The sequence below is a fragment of the Pteropus vampyrus genome, unplaced genomic scaffold (assembly GCF_000151845.1).
Source record: "Pteropus vampyrus isolate Shadow unplaced genomic scaffold, Pvam_2.0 Scaffold128, whole genome shotgun sequence".
Taxonomy (NCBI): domain Eukaryota; kingdom Metazoa; phylum Chordata; class Mammalia; order Chiroptera; family Pteropodidae; genus Pteropus; species Pteropus vampyrus.
Window position 1 is genome coordinate 4040091 of NW_011888909.1, and position 19232 is coordinate 4059322.

Genomic DNA, 19232 nt, shown 5'->3' on the forward strand with positions numbered 1-19232 from the left:
GTTTGTCTTTTTGACTGAAAGTCAGCAGTTAAAAAAGCATACCATGGAAATCCTGAGAGTTATGCGTTTTCACATTTGCACAAATGCTGGGTGTGTCTGGACATACGGAGCACGGAAAGCTAACCATTCTTCTAGAGGTCACCTCACCTCTATCACGAGGCTGCTCTTATTCACTCTAGAATGTAGTTATTATTAACACTAATCAGACTTCACGACTCAACACAGCCACACACAGTCAGCACTGAGCTGCTATTCACTGAGCCCGGGAAAGTCTCTTTTTCTGGAAAAAACAGGCTCAGGGCCTGGGGATGGTGCCACAGTTTTGGCACCCAAGGAACTGCAGTCACCGTTTCATCTGGGCTAAGGGCTTCAAACCAATGGCAAGGCAGGCGTCTTCCTCACGTACTCCTCCCCAAAGAAAAAAGAGCAGTGGGAAATGCTGCTGCGGGTGGGGGCAGAGAGCGCACGTGGCTGTCGCCGAGGAGGCAAAACGCAGCCCTCGGTCCAGGCTCCGCACCACCATCCCGTCGGTGTGAGGCTTTCCCGCTCGCTCTAGCCCCCAGCCCGGCCCCAGAACTACCTGCTGCAGCCTAGTGGCCCTGAGGCCAAGTCTAAGGAAGTTCACTCCCTGTCGCGCCAGTCCGGGGAGGCTGGAACACGCGTTTCAACCCAAACTGCCGGGAGAACCAGAGCCCGCCCCTGCCCAGGCGCCGAACCCATGGAGCTCCTAGGGGCCCAGCGGCCAGCTGAGCAGCAGCCAGGTCCCAGGCTGGGCTGCCAGAGGCCTCCCCGGTTATCCCGCACTCCGCAGGGCCCAGGACCCCGACGAGCGTGAGCCCAGGAAGGCGAGCAGCCTGCGCTAGGGGCTAGAGGTGGAGGGAATCCTGCCTCCCGCCTCCCGCCTCGCCCGATCGCCATGACTCCCGGCTTCCCGAAGACCTGGAAGCCGCGCAGATCTCTCACCTGGGCTGCGATGCGGCTCCCCTGCCGTTCCTTCCTTTCCCACCGCCCGGGTGCCCGGTTCCCAGCCTGCTGCCCGCACAGTTCCAAGACACCCAAGTGGAACACCGCGACCCTTCCACAGCCCCACGCCCCCGGGCGGGCGTCCAGGAGCCACCCCAAGGAAAGCAAGGTGGCTGGGGCGAGCGGGGGTGCCTTCTGCCCGGGCCAACAGGTATGGGAGGTGTTGTCGGCCGCCCGCCCGCCCACTCCAGGGACAGGGGCCCGCGACAGCCGCGGGCTTTGGGCACCGTGGAGAGGAGCGAGGACGGTGGGGGTAGGCGAGAGCGGGAGACCAGGGGAGGGAACGAGCTGGAGGCGGCACTCACCTCTCGCTGGGCCGGGGCCGACCGCGCGGGCCCGCAGCCCCGAAGCCGGGATTCCGAAGCGCCTCGGCACGGCGCTGATGGGGGATCCCTCAGAGGCCCGCAGGGAGGGGGCGGCGCGGATGCGGGCGCTGGCGGGCAGCGCTCGGCCGCACGCTCACACCCCCAGCCGGCAGCCGCGTCCGCGCGCCGGCATCCTCGCAGCCGCCGGCTCCCACGGCGCCCCAGGCGGCTCCCTAAGCGCGCGCCGGGTCGGCGCGAGCCCCTCGTCGGCTCGGAGCGCGATCTGGGCGCGTGCCTCCCTGTCCTTGTCCTCGGCTCCCGTCTGGGGACGTTTGCCCCGCACCCTGGCACGGCGCGCTCCACTACCCCTCCCGCTCTCGCTGGCCGTGCAGAGCCCCGGCGCGCGGGCTCAGGCCATGTGCGCGGCTGCCTCGCTGCGCCCCGGAGCCCAGTGGCCGAGGCCCCGCTGGAGTTGCGCGCCCTAGAAACTCCATGCAGCTCCGGCCTCCTCCCCAGCTCCTCCCTTGGAGGGCCCCCTGGGGCCTGGAGGCCGACCGCAGCGCCCGCCCAGCGCCAGGAGCTGGGGTTCAGGGCTCGCCTCGGCCGCCCGTGCTCGGCTTCTCCGAGGGTCGGGGAGCCCCCGCCCCCACTCCGTCGCCTTGCCAATAGCTCCCTCGGTTACCAGGCAGCGCAACCTGAGGAACGCCTCGGCGCGCGCGCACTCACACTCGCGCGCGCACACAGGCACACACGCGGGGGGCAAGCTGGATCTTGGCAGACGGTCCTCCTTTCCTTTCCTCCTCAAAGAAGCTGCCCACGTTAACTCTGGCAAACTGCTGTTCCTCGGTATTGGACAACTCACCCAGGCGCTCCCCACCTTAACTACCTCATCCCCAGCGCCCACACCCCTGGGCTACAGTCACACCTGCATCTGCTCCTGGGCGGCCAGAACTGGTGGAGGAGGTGGAGGATTCGGCGTGCCCACCCCTACCACTGTCTAAGGAGGCACGTCTTGGGCCACTGCCTGGCAACCTCCGCTCCCCTGGGGCCTGAGAACGCGTGGCTGCCCCCACTTCTCCTTCCAAGGTCAAATCATAGATTTGATGGTGGGGAGAGGGTTCTTGGACACGTGTGAGCTAGAAATCTCGAAGACTGTCTGCAACTTCCCTGGCTCTCCCTTCTGCCAAGTCTATTCACAGACCTTTTTTTCTCTTCTACCTCATGCCTCAAGGGCAGCACATTAGCTTAGTCTCTAGTCACCATTCCTGGGCCCCACCTGTCTACCTCTCATGTAGCTAGCAGAATACACAGTACAAGGAAGGTTTGTGTTGTCAAGTAAAAATGTAAACCAAAATAGCAAGATGGGTCTTAGACTGTCCCATAGACAAAGTCAGAGGCCTGCCAGTTCCTTTCTACTCCCTGGGTATGCCAAGGGAGATGAAAAACCCCACCTGGCTGGAGCAGGTTAGTCTTTCCTTACAGCATCCTCCTTTCCAGGATTCCCCTTTTTTTTTTGCCTACTCTACTCTAGGTGGCAGAAAGACTGCTTACCAGCTCAGGTGCTTCCAAGTCCCAGAAGCAAAGAAAAGATATAGCATAAAAATTCTTACACCAGTCAGGAATGAAACAGGCAATAAATACTACAAGCATCTCATTCAAACAGCTCGGCCATCACTTCTCTGCTGGCTGGTACAGCTGCTGAGGGAGAGTGGACGTTGGCCCTGCCAGCCAGCAGCACAAGTTAATCAGAATTCCTTCTTTATCTGCACCTCCTGGCTTATAGCTGGGCGTGGTTCCTGAGTCCCTATAGCTCTCATTGCGGGTACCACACCTTTGTCATTTAGCATTTGCTACCCTGTATTATTACTATCTTTTCTTGTACCAGCTCTACATCCAAAATTATCTAATAACCTACTTGAGCCACTGGTTGAGTCTTATATACATAGATGAGAGACGTGCACAGAAGGCATTTCCAAGTTTCCATTAACAATCATGGGCAGATGAACTAATAGAGCTGGTGGGGTCTCAATAAGATCTTTCCTTCTGATCTTTTTGAATGAAAGCTGCACCTCCTAACAATCTGTTGCTTCTGCAAGCAATTGTTTGTCACTTTCTGCATGGCAACTGAGTCACTAAAGCCCCTTGGCAAGTCTATATACACACATGGTAGAATGTAAGGGTCACCATTTAATCAGGTGGAACGCTTCTGGCGGAAGTTCTCTGCCCTCACTTACCGCCTGTGTGAATTTGGGTAAGTTGTTTGTTCTCTCTAAATCTTAACTGACCTCATCTGAAAAATGGGAATAATTATGGTATAGTTAATTATGGTATGGTATAATAATTAAGGTTGTTGTAAAGATTAAATGTGATAACATGAATAGCAGTTCCAGACATAAAGTAAGCTTTCAACAAATGTTGGTTGTTGTCATTATTAGTGAGAAGTAGACACATATCAAAGACATTATCTTGGGGATGGGGAATCAAATATTCTAAGCTCAAGTGACCTCAAGAACTAAAGAAGCCAGGTGGCAGGCTTTGGTGAGTATGCCAAATGCCATTTCCTAGTTCTTACCAACTATGAGGATTTTGAGACTTCCAGTTAAGGGAGTTGCAGGTTCTCAGGCTTAGATACCTTTGCTCCAACTTTTATTCATTTGTTTAATATATATTTATTGAGTCAAAATGTGTCAGCTCCTTCCTATTAAAATGCCGAAGGAAATCTTGTGCCAGTTGTCAGAATGGAAGCTCAAATCAACAAACAAAATGGGTGAGAGAGACTTCCCTTTATCATGCATTTGTAACTGGATTTAGCCTTAGTACTCTCTCCAATCCAGAATAATTTCACCCTCCAGGAATCAGCTAAGAGTGAACATTAACTTTGCTCTACCGCCTACCTCTAGCTTTGGGATCAGAGTTACACAAATCAGACACCTGGACAATCACTACGTTAGCACATAGTAATCATTTTCTGATATGGCCAAAGTCATTCCTACCTCTACATCTTCCTATCCCCTAGCCTTCCTTTTTCTTGTTTTCTGTTTGTTTGTTTTACCCTCAGAAAATACATCTACTTCCGGTGCGCAAGACAGCCAAGGGTAGAGAATAATGAACGGGTGCATTGTAGTCTAAATAGAAATTGGCAGAAAAAGAAAAATCATTTGGGCAAGTGTGTGCTGGAGGATAAAGTTTTCCATGCATTCCATCAAAATATGGAGTATAGAACACATTGGATTCTTGCCAACACATATCCTCTACTTTGTGGCAGGAGGTTCTAGAGTGGTTTGTTAGGCAGCAACAGATAACCAGAACAAAATTTGGTATTAGGAAGTATAGTGCAGCTGTAACAAAAATTTAAAACACTCGTTTTGAGATTGGACAATGAGCAGAAGCTAGAAATGCCTTGAAAGACTGTTAGCAAAAGCTGCAAGGGCCTCAGGAAGACTCTTGGAGAGGACTTGAAGAACACCAAGAAAGCTGTTCGTGGAAGCTGGATGGAGAAAAGAGCACCTGAGTCATGTACTAGTGGGACAGTTAGCAATGCTGTTGCCTGCAATAATGCAGCAAATGGAAAGGGTAACTAATGAACTCATGGACTTGACGAGGGAGATTTCCAAGTTGAATGCAGAAAGTGCCAACGGAGTTTTTCTAGATGCCTATGCTAAAAGACAGCATAAATGAATCACGGAAAAAACTATTTTGATTTTCGAATAGAATTTAGAGGAAACAAAAACAATTAAGACTTGCTGGGTTAGAAAGGATAACTTTCTCATTCTGGTATCTCCAGGCAAAAACTTCAAATCTAAAGCACAGGTCTCTGGATAAAGATTAAATTAAGGATGGGCCCGTGAGATCCTTTGTTAACATGGCATATTTAAAGGCATGCTTAAAAATGGTCCTAAGGCTCTTCGAAACGTGTTTCCTCAGGAGGCTATTCTTGAAGAGCTTTGGGTCAACAGACCCAGGACCGCAAGCCTGAGCCTGTACCGCAAAAAGATGAGACTTTTTAAAGTTTGTGGATGTTTCTGGGTATTTTTTTTTATTGGAAGAATGTAAATAATGTTTGACTCTGATGAATTAAATATGACCACAAATTCTCTCTTCAAGAGTTGGGCTCTATATCTCTCTACAATAAACCTGGACAGGATCTGTTACTTCTTTAATAAAATAAAAAAGTTATTTTGTGCCAGTTTCCAGACCTAGGAACACCCTTGTTTGTCCCTTGGAACACCCTTGGAGCCCTGAATCACCAGCTAAAGAGTTCAGTTACCCTGAGGCCATCATGCTGTGCAGCAGCTCAAGTTAGCTGCGTTCAGAGTCTGTGTAAATAGAGGAGATAGGGAGGGAGGACAGGAAGGTTGGGAGGTCTGGCCAGTCTCCAGGTATTCTAGCACCTGCTGTAGGAGTCATCCCAGTTGAAGTCCCATATATCGTAGGACAGAGATAAGCCATCCCCACTGTGCCATTTGAATTCTCGACCCACAGACTAAAGGAGGTAGTAATAAGTTGTTACTTTAAGCTTAATTTAGAGGTGATTTGTTATGCAGCAATAGATAACCAGAAAAATTTGCTAACTTGGAAAGATGTTCAAACTACATTGTAAAGTGGGAAAAGCAAGTTGAAAAATAACGTACGATACCATTTTCGAAAAAGAAAGTTTTGTATGTAATATCTATATATACATAATACATTTGCACAGAATATAATAGGAATGCTACCTGCTAACTAACTCTGAAGAATCAATATTAGGGAGACTTCTACCTTTTAGATATGTTTTATATGAATGTTCGACAACAAATATTTTTAATATTGGCTTAATATTTTAAAACATGAAAAAAGTCCTGTATTTCTCTTATTATAAGGCAATAAATATACAGTGTATACCTACAAGAAGAATAATACACTGCCTTAAAAAACTAAATGTTCATTCTGTTATAGGATTATTAATTTTAAAAGTCTATTGATACATATGCTGATAATTCTTTTAATATCTAGGATAATGAAAAATTCAAGTTACCAACAAAGATGAAACAAGTTATCAACAAAGGAAAAAGTCAAGGTTGGCTTCAGGAGTTGTATGTAACACTAGATCACAGAAGAAAAATAAATCAATAAACTTAGAGGATAAAATAGTCTCATCCAGGACTTATACATTCAGTTAGGCTATCATGTAAGAAGGTAAGAGAAAAAAAATTTCCTAATAAAATGGGTAAGAAGATGAATGGCTTTTTAACTTTTCCTGGAGAAAAATACTCAAAGACTTGTATTAGCCAATAAAAAATAGAATCAAAATTAAGAACTCAAGAGTGAGGCCAAGAACCCAGAAAGAAGAGAAAGGCATTGGTGTTAACTTGACATTCTATTCTTTTGAAATATAAGCTGATTTCCAAGTAATATTGGACCAAAAGATCAAAAATAAAGTAATATCTCAGAGATTTTGAGAGTATTACAAGCAAAGAGAGAAAGTAATCAGATTTTTGGTGTTACCAATACAGCTGGGATCGAAGGGACTAAAATCCAAGGAAAAGGAAACCTTAGTAAAGTGAAAGCTTTTTCTGCTCCATTCCCCGCATCACCAAAAAAAAAGCACATTTGCCTCTTTTGAAGCTGCACAGGGTCAAAGGCAAAGAAAACTAACCAAGCAGCAGCTAAGTGCCTACCCAATAAAGGAGAATACTCAGAAATCTCATAATGCCAACAGAACAAAAGTTGGAGTTTAGAACCTACCAAGCAGCAAGGTTTCAGTTGAAGCTCTTGACAGCCTATGTGCATTAAGACTTAGGGAAAACCAAAAGCCTTCAGAGAATCAAATCCATCTTCAAATTACCTCAATTATTGATTAGCAAAAGGTGATTTACATTTGTCCGAACTGCCTGCCAGATGAAAATAAAAATCTCTTTGAGGAGAGAGAACAACATGTAGAGCCACTGCAATTTTTCAAATGTAATATCTGACATTTAATTAAAAGTTGCCTAACATGCCAGGTAATGGGTCAAATTAAGAAAAAAATCAAAAGTAAAAATAGACAACAAAAACATAAATGATTCATTATTGGAAGTACAGAAAACAAACATTAAAAATTATAATAAATGTTCAAGAAAATGAACGTATAGACAGAAATTCATCAGAGAAAAACTAGAATTTATTTTAAAAACAAAATAAAATAGTAATTCTGGAACCAGACAAAAATGCACTCAATAGACATACATAAAGCAGATTAGACACAACAAAAAAGATTAATGAACTATTAGGTCAGTAGAAAATATTCTACTAAATTATGAAGAGAAGTAGGATGAAAAATAGAAAAAAGAGCTTAAGAGATACATAAAACATGGTGAATAGTCAAGCATGTAATTGAACTCTGAAAAGGAAAGGAGAGAAAGAATGGGGTGGATGCAATATTGGCTGAGAATTTTCTAAAATTGTTAAAGACATTAAGCCACAGATTCAGGAAGTCCTAGAAACTCTAAGCAGGGTATGTACAAAGAAAGCCACCAATAGATAATTATAATTACATTTCTAAAAACCAAAGAAAACATTAAAAGAAGTCAGTTCCCTGCTTCTTTACACACACACACACACACACACACACACACACACACACACACATTACTTTCAGAGGAACAACATATGGCTTCTCAAAAGAAATTACAAAAGTTACAACCATTGATATAATCTTTGGTGTGCGTCCTAAAAGAAAATAACTATCTACGTAAAATTCTAAATGCAGTGAAAATATACATTAAAAAGAAAGCTGAAGAATTTTTTCTTTCTGAACTAATACTGGTCTTGCCCACCTGCTTAGCAACTAGAAAACTAGACAAAATATATGAATTAACTGGTTTTCAATAATTGGACAACAGCCAGTGCAGGACTGTGATCCATGTGAGAAGAGAAACAAATGAGGTAAGCCCTGCGTGGAGGCATTTTCCATACCACCACAAAGGGCAAAGAAACCAGAAAAAAAACATAGTGGTCTCATTGAGTTGAGGAGACAGCGATCAGAGTTCATGGAGGCTTAGACCTGGAATTTGTCAGACAGAGAGCTGGAAAGAGAAAATCATATAGATAAAGAGCTGAGAATATCTTTATAGAGATTCCTTTGAGTTCCTGGTTGATAACTAAGATATACATATACATAGGATAAAATTCTATGTGTCCAGACAAAGAACATTGGTGGAGAGCTGTAAGTTAAACAGTTCCTGAAGGTGAGAAAGATCTGGAAGGTATTCAAGTTCTGATGAGTGAAGATTACAGTAGAGACACAGGTAGATCGTACCTTAGCAGTAGCACTGAGCTAGCATTAGAATAGAGGCTATTCTACTGCCCTAAAAAAGCTTTAAAAGTGATCAAATGGATAAAGCTAATTTTAAGTAACTTATCTAACAAACGAACTTCAAAACTCTTAAAAGGACAAAAACAAAATCCAAAAGTTCTACAATGTAACATTCACAGAAACAAAAGCAGAAATAACAGGAATGATAAAATTAGCAGAGAAGGGCTTTCATATAGCTACTATAAATATTCTCAAGGATTTAAAGGAAAATATAAATATAATAAACAAGGGAATGAAAAATTTTAAAAGCAAGTGAATTCTAGAGCTGATAAATTTAATATTTAATATTAAAAAGTTGCCTGATGGGTCTAAGATCAGATACTATAGAAAAAAAAGATAAGTGAACCTGGGAACACAGCCATAGAAACTGAAGCACAGAAAGAAAAAAAATGACTGAAAAAAATAGACATATGAGATGATATCAAGCAATCTAACATATGTTTGATTTTAATTGTGTGTGTGGCGGGGGGGCGGGTGTTTAAGGAAGTTAGGCAAAAAAAAATTTTGAATAAGTAATGGCTAAAATTTTCCAAATTTAATAAAAGCTATAAATACACAGATCTAAGTGGCTCAATGTACCCCAAACAGGATTTAAAAAAAGGAAAACCATGCCAAAATATATTATGATCAAATTACTGGAAAAGACTGACAAAGAGAATATCTTAAAGCAACCATAGGAAAAGGGCACAGTATTTCAGGAGAACAAAGATAAGAAACCACTAACTTCTTTTCAGAAAGAATGCAAGCTAGACGGTAATCAAATATCATCTTGAATGGGCTAAAAAAAGAAAACAAAACGGAGACCTCTAGAATTCTCTATTCAGCAAAAATATCCTCCAAATGTGAGGTGAAATAAAGAGTTTTTCAAATAAACACACTATCAGGCTGAAGTAAAATGATAGCAGATAGAAACTCAGAAATGAGGAGAGCTAGAAATGGTGAATGAATATAAACAATTCTTTCTCATTTTTAAGTTCCTTTAAAAGGTAGCTGAATGTTTAAAGCAAAGCTAATACCCATTTATTATGGAATTTATAAAATTTGTATAAGTAAACTACATATAACAACAACAACACGAAGGATGAGAGGGAGAAAATGGAAGTATACTGTTATACTATACAGTTATAACATACTTTATCTATAAAGTGGTATAATATTATGACATTAGACTGTTATATATTGAAAGTGATTATTATAAATTCTAGAGCACAAAGAGATATAGTAAATAATCTCCAATTATGAGATAAAATGGCATTGTTAAAACTTAATACCAAAGAAGGCATGAAAAGAGGAAAAAGTGAACAAAGAATAGATGGGACAAATAGAAAAGTAACAGCACAATGGTAGATTTAAACCTAAATATATTATTAATTACATTTAATTTAAAGAGTCTAATGCTATAATTAAAAGGCAGAAAGCATCAGGCTGGATAAAAATACAATAAGACTGTTTATAAGAAACTATATAAACTGTCTACAAAAAACATTCTTTAAATATACAAACACAGATAGGTTAAAGATATAAGAATAAAAAAGGTATATCATGAAAATATTCATCATAAGAAAGCTGGAATAACTGTATTACTATCATATAAAATATTGCCAGAGATAAATAGGGTTAATTCATTAAGAAAATAGAATAATCCAAATGTACCCATAATAAAGCTTTAAAATACATAAAGCACGATACACAGAGAAAATAACAAATCCGTAAACATGAGAAACTTTAGCACAATGCCCTGAGAATGGACAAAACATGTAAAGCTATAGAAAACTTGTGGAACACTAGCAAATAACTTGACGAAATTGGATTTATAGAGTACTACATCAATAACTGCAAAATATACAATCTTTTCAAGTACATATGGAATGTTCATAAAAAATAGCCCATAGTTGGGACACAGATAGATCCACAATGCATTTAAATGTATCGAAATCATAATTATGAATTTGACCTCGAAGGCAAACGAAGTAAAAGCAGAAATAATGAATGGGACTATATCGAACTCAAAAGCTTCTGCATAACAAAAGAAACCATCGACAAGGCAAAGAGGCAACCATCCAAATGGGAGAACATATTTGCAAATGTCTATGATAAGGGCCTAATATCCAAAATGTAGGAAGGACTTCTGCAATTCAACAACAACAAAAAAAAACAAACAATACAATTAAAAATGGGCAGAGGACCTGAACAGACAAGAAGATATACAAATGACTAACATACTCAGTTTAGATGCTCAGTTTCACTAGCCATTAGGGAAACGCAAATTAAAACCACAACAAGATAGCATCTCACACCTGTTAAAATGGCTATCATCAACATGATAATAACAAGTGTTAGAGAGGTTGTGGAGTAAAAGGAACCCTTATACACTGCTGATGGAACTGCAAATTGGTATAACCACTATGGAAAACTAACAATTGAATTACCATATGATCTAGCAATCCCTCTTCTGGGTATTTACCCAAAAAACCTGAAAACATTTATTTGCAAAGATATATGCACCCTGATGTCCATAGCAGCATTATTCATGGTGACCAAGACATGGAAACAACCAAAGTGTCCTACAATAGATAATTGGATAAAGAAGATGTGATACATATATGCAACGGAATATTACTCAGCTATTAAAAAGATGAAATACTGCCATTTTTGACTGCATGAATGCATCTTGAGATAATCACTTTAAGTGAAATAAGTCAGATAGAAAAAGTTGGAAACCACATGATATCACTCATATATGAAATATAAAACTGAAAGCAATAAACTAACATGACAAACAGAAATTCATGGACACAGTCACTTAGTGGTTACCAGAGGGAAGGGAGAGAGGGAGGGATATAGGGGTAAAAGGGGTCAAATATTTGGTGATGGAAAGAAATCTACCCCTGGGTGGTGAACACACAATGCAATTTATATATGACTTACTGTTGAATGATACAATTAAATTTATTTGATTTTGTTAATCAATGTCACCTCAATAATTTTAATAAGAATAAAATAAAATAAAAACTAATAAATCAAAATAAAATAAAAGTATTGAAATCATACAAAAAACATTCTCTGACCACAGTGGAAATAAATTAGCAATCAATAACAATAAGATACCTGGAAAATTCTCAAATATTTTACAAGTAAAACACAGTTTTACATAATTCTTGAGTCAAAGAAAAAAATCACTAAGAAAGTTTAAAAATATTTTGAACCAAATAAAATGAAAACACAATGTGTTAAAAATTGTGGGATGCAGCTACAACAGTGCTTAGAGAAAAAATTGTAGCTTAATATGCTTATTTTAGAAAAAAATAGAAAGTTTAAAGCTAATATTCTAAGGTTCCACTTTAAGAAGCTAGAAAAAGAAGAGCAAATTAAAGCCAAAGAAATAGAAGGAAAGAAACAATAAAAATAAGAGCAGAAATCAGTGAAATAGAAAATGGACCAACAATAGAAAAAAATTAATTAAAATATCAATAAATTAATAAATCTCTATCTAACCTAATTTTAAAATATGGAGAAAACAGAAATTAGCAAGATCATGCATGATAGAAGGGGCTTCATTATAGATCCTTAAGACATTAAAATTAACAAAGGAGTATTATAAACAACTTTATTCCAATACATTTGATAACTTAGATAAAATAGAAAAATTCCTTGAAAAATACAATTAACAAAGCACATCCAAGAAGAAGTAGAAAATCTGAATAGCCCAATATTTCTTAAAGAAACTTAATTCATAATTAATAGCCTCCTCTTTCCAAAAACAAGAACAAATCCCTTTAGGTCCCGATGACTGCTCTGGTGAATCTTAACAAACATTTAATGAAGAGCAAACACCAATCTTATAAAAATCTTTCATAAAAATAGAGGGTGACATGTCTCATCATTTTATGAGGCCAACGTTACCCTGTTACCAAAATCAGATAAATTCTTTACAAGAAAAGAAAATGAGTATAAATGCAAAAGCTTTAACAATATATTAGCGAACTGAATCCAGCAATGCATAAAAAGGATAATACATCTTGAACAAGTGGAGTTTTTCTCAGGCATTCAAAGTTGGCTTAAATGTTTAAAAACTAGTCTGTGTATTTTATCATATTTGGAGAAGAAAAAAATCATAATCATCCTAATGCACGCATGAAGAGCACTGGACAAAATCCCATACCCATTCATCATAAACACTCCCAGAAAGTAGGAATTGAAGGGAACTTGAAAAAGGACAGCTACAAAAAACTTACAGCTACCATCACATCAAATGGTCAAAGACTGAATGCTATCCCTGTAAAATCAGGAACCATGCTTCTACAGAACATTTGTTGGAAGATCCAACTATGAAATAAGGCAATTAAAAGAAATAAAATGCATACATATTGGTAAGAAAAAAAAGTAAAAATTTTTATTCAAATTTAATGTAATTATGTACATAGAAAAATTTAAGGAATCTACAAAAGAAAGCTGTTAGAACTAATAAGTAACTTTAGCAAGGTCATAAAATAAAAGATCAATACCAAGAATAAGCAACTGGAGAATGAAATTTGAAAAATAGCACCATTCACAACAGTATCAAAAGCATGAACTATTAGGGGTAAGTTTAACAAAATACATGTCAGATCTGTATACTAAAGACTACAACACTACTGAGAGAAATTAAAGATCAAAAATAAATTGAAAGATATAACATGTCCAAATCAAAATGCTAGAAAGCTTTTTCTGCAGAATTTGTCAACTAGTTCTAAAATTTATACATAAATGCAAAGTACATGCAATAGCCAAAATAATTTTTAAAAAGAAGAAAGTTGTGAAGAACTACCTGATTTCAAGATTCACTATAAAACTAATCAAAGAGGGGATGGTTTTGGCAAAAGAACAAATATGTAGATCCAAGGAACATAATAGATAAGGAATACACGTATGTAAATACTTGATTTTCAACAAAAATGCCAATTAAATTCAATGGGGGAAAGAATGGTCTTATCAAACTGTGCTGGACAACTGGATACTCGTGTAGAAATAAATTAACTTTGATATTTACCAGAGCCCATGCACGAAAATTTATTCAAAGTAGATTATAGACCTAAATGTAAAATCTAAAGACACAAAATTTTTGTAAGAAAACATAGGAGAAAATTTTTGCAACCTTGATTAAGCAAAAATTTCTTAAGTAGGATACCAAAAAAGCACAAATAATAAAAGGAAATGACAATTTCACTTAATCAAAATCAAAATTGTTTGCTCTTCAACAGACATCTTTGAAAAAATGAAAGACAAGCCATAGGAAAAATTATATATTTATAAAATCTTGCAACTCAATAAAATGAAAATAAACCACTCAATTTTTTAAATAGGCTAAAGGTTAGAATAACACTTTACAAGATATGTGAATGGCCAAAAGCACATAAAAAATGTTCAACATCGTTAGTCATCAGGGAATGCAAATGAAAACCACAATGGAGTACTACTGCACAACCAGTAGTATGGATAAAATTAACACACTTGACATTACCAAGTTTTGGCACAAATGTGTAGCAACTAGACCTCTCATACAATGCTCTTGGGAATGTAAATAGTTCAATAATTTTAAAAAACTATTTGGCAGTTTCTTATAAAATTAAACATACAGCTACCCTATAATTAAGTAATTTCAGTCTTAGGTATTTTTCTTAGAGAAATAAAGTTTGCAACATGACTTTTACATGAATGTTCATAGTCGTTTTTTTCACAATAGCCAAAAACTGGAAACAATCCAAATGTTCATGAACAGGTGAAAAGATAAGCAAATTATATTATTCCGGTTGAAGGAAGCCAGACAGCGAAGAGTATATATTCCATTATTTCATTCTTATGAAACAAATCTATAGTGACAGAAAGTAAATCAGTGGATGCCTGGGGTAGAGGCTGGGAGGGAGTTTGACTGCAAAGAGGCACAAAAGAATTTTAGGGCTGATGGGAATTCTTATGTCTTGATTATGGTGATGGTTACGAAGGTTTACACATTTGTCAAAACTCATCAAACTGTCCTCTTAAAATCAGTACATTTTGTTGTATGTAAATTATCCTCAATAAAGTAGATTTTTAAAAATTTTTTAAAGTTTTAAAATACTATGATTGAAAAAAAATGTTTAAAGGTTTAGTAAATACATTTTTAGACATACAGATAGAGGATTTGTCACCAACACATATACTATCTTACAGTGAGTTGTTCAGGTAAAAGAAATATGATTCTAGAGGGGGAATGGAGAAAGAAGAATAAAGAGCACTGGAAATGGTTGATATAGGGTAAATCTAAATAACAATTATTATATTTTAATCAAATAATAATAATACATCTTCATAATAATATTTGGTAGGTTTTTAAATATATAAAGAAATAAAACCTATGACAACAATCGAATAAAAGGTGGGAGTGGGGTAAATGCAGTATCAAAGTGATAAATGTACTAATTTAGGGTATATACCAGTGTGTCAAGGATACACATGGCAGTCTTTAGGGCTATTAATAAAAGAATAACAAAAGAATGGATAACTAATAAGAGGGAAATGGAATAGTAAAAATACTTGATTAATTCCATAAAAAGGAAGAAACGAGTAAAAGGGGAACACAAAACAAATGAGATGAATGGAAAGTAAATAGTAAGATCATAAATTGAACTCCAGATAAATCAGTAACTACATTCAGTATTATCAGACCAGTTATATTCTAACTTCAAGACAAAGATTGTTAGACAAGATACAAATACAAAAATGTCCAACTAGATTTTGCTAATAACAAACACATGTTAAATATGAGGATTTTCAAACATTAAAGGATGGTATATGCAAACATTAACTGAAAGAAAGCTGGCTCAAGTGTACTCATATCAAACATAGGGTTTTTTTTTTTTCTTTTTGTCTCAGCAGTCATTTGTATTTAAATCTTTTAATAATACAGATTGGAAGGATGCAGGGAAGAAATGTGAAAGCTTGGAAGTCTTTTTCTCCATTTCTATTGGTTTACTGTTTATTGTTGATAGATTGAGGAGGCATAGAATTAATCATAAATATTAATCATAATCCTTGGTTTATGATATTCTTTTTTAATTAAATTTATTGAGGTAACTGGTTAATATCATTATATAAATTTCAGGTGTGTATAATTTAAAATCTGTATATTTTATTGTATGCTAACCACCAAAAGTCTAGTTTCCTTCAAATAAAGCAAATTTTAAGGTAAAGAGGTTTTAGTAAAGATAAAGAATGAAACTTCATAATGATTAAAGTATCAATCTCCCAGGAAGTTATAATAGTTCTAAAATTGGATATACCTAATAATATATGCTTAAAATATATAAACCGAAATTGACAGAATTAGAAACATAGCCTAGCCTAATCTGACTGATACGATAAGTAGTAAAAGATCTAAAAATAAAACATAAATCAAAATATAAGAATCAAACTATATTATCTAAAATCTATAAGTTAAGAAAAAATGTGAGCATAGTATTCAACTGTGCATATTGAAACAAATTTGTTTAAACATTAAACAGTGGCCTCAGGACGTGTAAGAAAGCCTGGAGCAAGAAATTACTGCTTTTCAATATCAGCACTTCTGAGCCTCTTTAAAAAAATATTCAGGGAAGGAAGGAGGAAGGAGGAAATATGGCAATATAAGTAGACATTTTTTAAGCCTCCTCTCTGAAACCTACAAAAATCAACAAAGGCACTAACAATTAAAATGAAAACTAAAGTGAAACTTCAGACAACCTTAACCTTTTTCTACAAATGTCGAAGAATAGTTGCCAAACACAGCACAACTTGAACCAAATGAAATAGGATGCCGGGGGTTAACCACATTTCCTGAGGTTGCAACCAGCACAGTACTATAGGCCAATGAACCTCCCTAACAGTGTCCCCTAGCCCAAGCCAGAGCAGGAATCTGGAGGTGGGGGTGGGCCTCAGAAAGAGCAAAACTCCTTCTTCACCTCAGATCAGTTACAGACCAGAGGCTGGAGAGAGAGGCTTTATTCACCAATTGTAATGTATCCCAGCTTTTTGATTGGAAAAGGTAGGATTAGACTAGAAATAAAGTAATTTTCTAATCAAGGCATAAAATCAAAGGTAGAGAGAAAGATTTGCTGATACCACCCCATCCACCCCAGTAAAATGTCAGAGCTTTATCAATGTTAGCTATATAACGTGATTATCAACAATGAGATCTTTTAATGTTTTTAAATGCACAAATGAGAGTTGTGCCAAACCTGCTGAATCACAATCTATAAAAGTTGAGTCCCAGGCAACCGTAGTTGGAAAATATCTCCATGATGAGATAACGTTTTTAGCCGTCGATAGATAAAAATTAAAAAATATTCATAACACTTAATTTTGGCAAAAGTGTGGAGAAATGAACATGTTTATAGAAATATTAAAGAAGAAGTTAGCGGTAGGTAATCTCCTCTACCTGGATTTCATGTTTCCACATGGAGTCATGTCAATTAGTATGACACTCCACTTCCTCCCTCACTTCTCTAATTGGTAAATTCTGAGGAAAGAAAAGGACTGCTAGCTCAACCTCTCCTACTCTCTCTTGTGGGCCATTCCTGCCTGCAAAGTACACTGTTTGGCTTTAAGCTTGCAGGTGTTCCTCACCTCCTGTGACTGGCCAGGTGGTAAATTACCTAATTCCAGGTGCAGTATAACAAAGCTGCTATTTTGACCCCTTCTGCCTGACCCCAGCATTTTAAAAAATTTTAACTAGAAGGAGAAGAAAACTGCAGTCGATTGATTCCTCTCACTTTGTCGTCAGTGGTGAAGTCAAGAAAGATATATGTAAAAGTAATGTTTATTGCTACCCACCATGCAAACCTTCCACGTTCATTGGCATATATCCTATCCTCCTACGTCTGCACCAAAAAGCCCTGTGTCTCTTCCTGCCCTGGGCCAGTCCCTCTTCTGTGCTTTCGATCACATTCCCCCCACCGATTTCCCAGCAACTCCGCACTAGATCTGATACCTTTTATTTGTAGTTTTTAGTTTAATAACTGGCACAACCTTCTGTTTGGGAAGCCAGACCACTTTGGAGTCATTCTTGGCACCTTTCTCTTCCCCGACTCCATTCCCAATGTGTCTCCAAGTCCCCTCACATAGTTAAAAATTCCAAAGTAAAAAAATATATGTTCAATATAACATCTCCCTCCCACCTCTGTCTTATGGATACTCTGCTCTCCTCCCATCAGGCAAGCACTATTATTATTTTCTATGTCCTCCCAGAGATATCGTACAGATATATGCTGCTTCTTTATACAAATAATACCATACCATATATTGTTTTGCACTTTTATTTCTCACTTTACAGGACATCGTTTTTAAGTAAAAAATATGTATAGTGAGGTGCCTGCATCTTATGTGTACCAATTTGATGATTTAGATAATGATACACCTATGTCACCACCTCCCAATCAAGATATAGAATATTTCCATCACCCAGGTTCACATTAGTTTCATATCATATACACTTCTCAGTTTGTCAACCTCTCTTATAGCAAATAGAACACTCTATCCAAGTTGCCATCCTCTCTCTACCATCCTCTCTTAATTGTGGGCTGATTGATGGGTCTCTTCTGTCACCCCACTCTGGCAGAGTGATTTTCTCAAGGGCTCATCTGGTCTGAGCACCACTCCATCTATAAAACATACTTTCTCAACCTTCCCTTTGCTCTCTGGAAGATCCAAATTCTTCCATGGATGATGACCCCTGGTTCCATGATCTTTCTGTGCTCATGTGACACTATTTTTTACTGTGTATTCTTTCTGTCTTTTCACACTGCTGGCTGTCATTTAGGTCTACCTGTGTGCCCAGCTCCCACCCATCTCCAGGGTGTTCTTCTGTACTCCTGTGTCCTTAGGACTCTGCTCTTGCAGTCCATCTTCACAGAGTAGTGGGATTTATCCTCTGGATTTCAGCCAGGTCATCACCTTCTTAGGGGTGCTGACTATTCTGACCAGCTCACATCCTCCTGTTAAATGCTCCCCTTTACAGAACTAATTACAGCTGAAAGTTTGTATTCATTTTTGTGATCATTTGATTAATGCCTATTTTCTTCACCAGAAGTTAAGTTCCATGGGGACAAGGACTATATCTATTTATGTTCAACACTGCACTCATAGCAACTAATACAGTCCCTACTTTATAAATTCTAGTTGAAAAATAAATGAACACACTTAGCATTTTTGTAGTCATTAAAAATAGACAGAGCTCCATAACATCATACTGATTCCAGAACAGTTTTTAAGAGTGAGAAGGGGGATAGTTCTTTTTGCAGAGGAATGCCAACTAATAAATATAGAAGGAATCATAGAAAATTAAAAGTCACCATTTTACAACCATTAAATTAAGGATTGATATGGACAAGAAATGTCAGTATACCGATTTATTTAGTATGGCTCTCCAGCTAAGAATGTTTTTTACATTTTTAACTGATTGCATGGAGAGGTGAGAAGAATATGTGACAGATACATTATGCAACCTGTAAAACCTAAACTATTACTATCTGGCCCTTCACAGGAAATTTTATCTACCTTTGCATTAGATGAAAGATAGT

At 38.4% G+C, this 19232-nt stretch overlaps 1 protein-coding gene across 5 annotated transcripts in view; it reads right to left on the reverse strand.

Moving 5' to 3' along the window:
- CALN1 (calneuron 1) overlaps window positions 1-19232 on the reverse strand; it is a 537511-nt gene that overhangs the window by 428035 nt on the left and 90244 nt on the right. Inside the window, exon 1 of one of the 5 annotated variants that reach the window (XM_011366968.1) lies at window positions 1329-1638. The exons of the other annotated variants lie outside the window; for them this stretch is intronic. The gene's annotated coding sequence lies outside the window, so the exon portion shown is untranslated. Of the gene's footprint in view, window positions 1-1328; window positions 1639-19232 lie in introns of those variants that run through there. 5 annotated transcript variants of the gene reach the window in all.